Source organism: Oreochromis aureus, linkage group 13 (genome assembly GCF_013358895.1).
Source record: "Oreochromis aureus strain Israel breed Guangdong linkage group 13, ZZ_aureus, whole genome shotgun sequence".
NCBI lineage: Eukaryota > Metazoa > Chordata > Actinopteri > Cichliformes > Cichlidae > Oreochromis > Oreochromis aureus.
This window is the reverse complement of record NC_052954.1, coordinates 25,069,576-25,075,575: the sequence shown is the minus strand read 5'-3', so window position 1 is coordinate 25,075,575 and position 6,000 is coordinate 25,069,576.

Sequence of the window (6,000 nt, the reverse complement as noted above, 5' to 3'; positions counted from 1 at the left end):
GTGTCTATCTCCCAAGTCAACACACACATTCAAACAAGGCGAGGCCCTTTTGTGCCAGTCAGACTGTTTCTTGTGACCTTCTATGTGGAAGCTGGTCTAAGAACCAACATAAACCAAGACCCAATAATTATCTTTATCTTATTTACAATAAATTCACAGGGTAAATGCCACTAAAAATAATTATTATGTCACATTGATTGCAAATAATAGTGCAAATTTACTTTGCATTTCTGTTATTTTTCATACATTTAAGCAATGATAGAAACTACAATAATGTGAGAATTGTATGCTCATAAACTGAAGAGATTTTGTCAGCCACAGTGTTTGTGACCATTAGCTGTGTTAGAAAATTGTGGGGGGGGTTTCACTTTATGGTAATTTCAGATGAACTGACACTTAAAGGCAAAGTTTTTCTGATGATTGACTCAATCCACTGAGACGACAGTTTGATTTTTCTCATTTGAGATGCAGTGGAGCATTATTACGTACATTAAGTAAATGTCTCAAAATTGTGTAGTGTTACATAAAATACCTGTGATGATTAGAAAAGTTTTTCCAGGAACAAATTTGCTTTTTGTTTTTGTTTTTTTTAAATATTAATAATAATAATAAATTATTTTCTAAACAATAATATTTTCTCTTTTAAAATCTGTCCAGGTAATGCCAATATTGGTTTGACGTGCATATATCATCACTATGTCATGACATCAGTGCAAACACTTTGCGCATGGTCGGCAATAGTCCCAGAGTGTGCGGTGCAAAATAACTGTCTTCAGAAAGCACACACACACACGGACACACACACAAAACGCTTAGAGCACTTGGCCTCTCTATCCTCTTTTTCTCTATCACTCACTTCTCAACATCTTTCCACAAGTCTCCCCATTTGTCCCTCTCTTTCCAATTGAACCTCCTCATACTCATTCCGACTCCCTTCTCCCTCTCTCACTCTCTCTCAGGGAAGCGGCATTGGTTAATTTAGTTGGTCATAACTAATAGCAGCTAATCTGCAGGCGGGAGTCTGCCGAGGATATTGGACAGTGTCGAGGTTAATCGCAGCCCGCCCGGTTAGCCAAGGCAGACAAGGGGAGGAGGGTGGAAGAGGAAGAGGTGGATGAGGAGGAGGAGGGCTTAATTCCACCGAAGGCAAATGGCATGCCGGTTTTTATCTGGGCTCCTGATAAGGGAGCGCTAATACACCGAGGAGAATGGATGCTCAAGGGCCGGGTTCCTCTTATCAGCAAACTTTACAACAGGAGCCCCGGACTAACGGCGCAACCCCCACACCGTGCACAATAAGCACCTCATTTCACCTCTCAAGCAGAACTATCGCCACACCACCACCCACTACCCACCCGCCCCTCTCGTATGCCTGCATGCACATACACACTTACACGAACGTTCGCCGCATCCTCTCCACTTCACTTTTGCTTGTCCCCAACCCCGCCCACCACCACCATCTCCACCTCCCCTAACCTCCTCCACTGCCACCATCCCATCAAGCCGCAGAACACACACATTTACGTGGACACGCACACTTGCACACGCACTTACATACACGCTGCTTCCCTCCACGTCTCTCTGCAGCCCAGAGCAGGCAGCCACCAGGAATGGGGGAGTATTATGAGCGTGGGCTAATTGGAAGATCACTCTAATGCATTAAGAGATAAAATAGTTTGGCTGCGGGCCTAGAGGCAGGATCAGAACAACATTGGAGGAAGCTATCTGGCCCTGTCACACATTCGCAGATTTCCATACTAACGCAGAGAGAGCAATTACCCCAAACACAGAGCTCTGTTGGCGCTACAACACTCTCTCTGCCAGTACTACGGCCCCAGGAAATTAGAGGAGGTGTGTGTGTGAGTGTCTCTGTGAATAAGCTTCGGCAAGGGAGGAAATTGGCTTAGTGTTTTTTGATTGTGTATTTGTTTTTCTGGCTAAAAGAGGCAGGAATTGGCTTTAGGATAAGTTTAGGTTTTACAGGGTGGCCCTGGGTGTGTCGTGAAAAGTGGGAAAGAGAGGGAGAGAAACACATCCACCAAAACAAAGATATTAAGACAGTAGGCTAATCAACATGGCTAATAGGGAAACAGGCATCTGCTTGCTTACACCCTGTCTGTGTTGTTTTTCACATGCTAATCACTGTTTGTTATCACCAGCAGTGGGAGGTGTGCGTATTTGTGTGTGAGTGTGAGTGTGTATTTTGCTGATTTCTCTGTCTGCTGCTCTTTGACAATATCATCCTCTGTGTTCTTTGCTTTTTAAAATGAGGTCCATTCTGCTCAAACTGACTGTTGTGACTATTTTTGCAAATATTTTGTTCATTTGTAGCTGTTTTGAAGTAAATGCTTTAAATTTAACTCGTTCAGGAACAATAGCTTTTGTCACTGGTATTAAAATCAAGAAGATAGCCAGCCAAGAAACTTGCAACATAAAAAATAAATGACATTTAAATATCTATTCAAAAAGTTTCTGATAAATTTAGTGTAGCTGAAATTATATTTGCTTACACTGGAAACTCAGAACTACTTCACCTAGCAAGCAAATTCTTTTGGATCACATCCCACTGGCTCTTATAGGCCTTGGTATTTCTATACCTCTGTGGCACCTGTAGACCTGACTAGCAGGTGTAACAGGTAGGTGCTCCCTGTTGAAGTCTGTCTGGCAGGGTTTGTTCGGATTGTGCCTGTGCTGGCATTCGCCTGTGGGCAGAAACAAGGACTCCCCTGACTCTCTTCAACTAAATGGATAACAGGTCACGGCTGGAAAGAGAAGGTGCTTACGGTCAGAGCGATTTCATACCTTGACTGAGACGAGGCCGCTTAGCCAACAAGGCACACACTTACATGCAGACACACACAGACGTCTTTGTAGATCCTCGCTGTAGGGTGGGACAGACAACAGCCCTTAGCGTCCTCAACCATTGTTGCCTATGATTTGCCGTTAAATCCAATTTATCGCTGTTATGGAAATGTATCTCTACCCTAAGGCACGTAAGGCTGGGTTTATTCCATACAACCCCTTCATTTACCCATGCCTCATCCCCTTGTAGATTTGCTACCTTTGCGCAGCTTACATTAATGTAACAGCCTAGGGATACATTGTATTATAATGCCTACATTTTACTGTATTTCTTTAAAGTATTTATTATTGATAAGTATTGGCATGCAGCACTTTTGTCAGCAAGCCACCTGACAAAAGTGGCTGAAAAAACTATAATTAAAAAAAAATTTAATAAAAGTACTTTCTGAAGACAATTAGTTCAGTTACACCATAATAAATTTGTATTGTTTACAAAAAATTATAGCATATAACTACAGAGTTTAGGTTTTAGTCATCCAGATGTTGAGGGTGTTTTTTACTCCGTAAAAGGAGTAAATGGGATTATATAACATTTACAAAATATTTACACCCCTCAACAGAATCACTGTCCTCTTTCTCATAGATAAGCCACACACCTTACTCTGAGCTTTAACTAAAGCTATCTCCTGCCAAAAACAAGAATAATCCCCAAGAAAACTTGGAGGGACTCTGATTCTGCTGAAAAATGCTGAATTCTCTAAATGCCATTTTTCAATGCAGTGCACAACGCAAAGGAAATTCAATTCACATCCATTGTATTGGGGTGACAGTAGAAATGTCAGAGACGGATATCTCAAAACCAGGGCAAAGAAAAGCACAACTGTTTTGCACAGACCGATACCACTAAAGGTAACAGAGAAAATGTGTTTTTGTATAATGTGGGCAAATTGAGCCTTCGAATACAGATGAGTTAAAGGGGCCATAGGTTAAATGGTCCTAGCGCTCCATTTACTTTTATGCCACTCCTCATGCTTTTGTCTAAAAAGGCTAGATAAGTCCCAAACAATCTCATAAAAAAAATGAAGGTAAAATATTCAAACATACACACACTTGCTCTTTCCAGAAATTGGACACATAGGCGTGCGGTGTCATGTGGAATGGTGTTTTTTTTCCTTCTATCACCTGTGCAGTTTGCTAATTGCTCACAGAGTGATATGTAACAACTAGAGCAACTCCTGTTGTAGTTTTCATTTCATCGGGGGATAAACAAAGGCTCACTTTGTAGTCGTGGGGTGGTGCTCTGTGTGTGCTACATTAGTGTGTGTCACCGGGCGCATACACATGCAGCAGGTTTGAGTGCATAGCCCGAATGTGTGTTGGTAGATGCTGAGGTGTATGATGAGATGCATCATAAGACAATAAGTATTCATTATCACACGCACAAGGCACTTGGCACTTGGGTTGTTTTCTGCTATGCAAGGAGATTGGTTCCAGGTGTCAGTGAGAGGCAGCGAGCAGCAGTGAGGCCAAGATATCTGAGATAGCTGCTGTCTGAGCAAAGGATTTCAAAGCGTTAGGATACGCTGCTACACTTCTAATACTCCATCTGTCTGTCTGGTTCACACACACTCGCACATGGATACGTAGACACACGCACATAAGATCAATATAGACTGGAATGATGACACTGAGATGCTCAATGTGAGGCCAAGAGCTTTTTCTGTCTGTCTGTTTTTTCTCCACACTCTCCTCTCCTCTCTTCTCCAAACAGTCCATAGTGGAGCATTGTGTCATCTCTACTTGTTTCCTCCACTGCTTCCTCCCCCGTTCCCTCTTCCTCTGCTCTCCAGCCGAACCCTCCCTCTTCATCTTCCCCGTGAAACAATTGGCAGATGTAACATTTAATTATGGCTGTATCTCCTCAGGCACTGTCGAGGCAAAGCGAACCTAACGCCACTCAGAGCAAAGGAGGAGTTGCATTACAATTTGCTGTGAAGTGATTTATTCGCCGAACAAGGTGGGAAGGAGCAGGGGGAGGGGGTGAGAACCAAATAGGAAAGGTAATTTCTCGATACTCGCTGCAAAAAGGTCAAATGCTTTTTAATGACTGTGTTTTCTGATAATGCAGAATGAAGTATGGCGGTGGCTACAGTGATGGCAGCGCTGCTGTGGGGGAAGCGGGCCAGACAATAATAAAGTTGCAGATTGATATCACATTGCAACGTTTTAATGGAGTCTTGTGGCTGAGGGCTTCATTTGCAACAGGGTTTAGCCCACGCCTCGCCACGACTGTCACCGTGTGTGATTTCTCTATTCCAGACGGGGGCCTGTCGTTGTTGTTTGCCATCAACGCGAGCCAATTTTAAAAGAGCAAATGAAGTGTGGCCTATTAAATGTTGCCATTCACACAGTCATCGGGGGTTATTGAATGGTGATTAAAACAAGAGAGAGAGAAGATATGACTATGTGCGCAAACTGAAAAAAAAAAAAGCCACACAGTTCTGTTAAGCGCTATGCGTGGAGGGCAGGGAGGAGACAGAACAGGGAAGTGAATAAAAAGAGAACTGATAAGGACAGAGGAGGTGGAGTTAATTAATGAAGACGCGACAGCCATACAGTAGCCACAGAAAAGACATCTTGTCTATTACAAGAGTCAAACTAATTTAGATTCTGAGGCTCTTAAGGAAAGGTCAAATATTTTTAGCACTTTTTACAGCCTTCTCAACGTACTCCTGAATTCCTCAAATCACATCTGTATTAAAAACATCTAATAACAATTCATTTTGTATTTGCTTTAAAGAATAAGAAAAACTTGATAGCTTGAAGCTTTCATTTTAAAAGCTTAGACAGTAGACAATTTTAGACAATTTGTGTACTTTAGGAAGGTAAGGGCTTGATTTACCTGTATGAAGAAAAAGAATGGTCCCCAGATTGTAATGTTTCAGTACCAGCCACATTTTAACCATTTAAAGCAAACTGTACATGAGTTAATAGGTGTTTGTTTTTTTCTTTTTTCTTTTGATTTGTTAGGACAGCTTAATGCTCTGGAGATTAGCTGGTGCACAATAGATTTTAAAAGGCAGCTATTTTGAAATTGACTTCACAAGCTAAAATATGGTATGTATGTACAGACTGTATAGCCACATGGAGTTGCACAAACACTAATGCTATGTATGCACAAAAGCAGCCTTTTAAAAT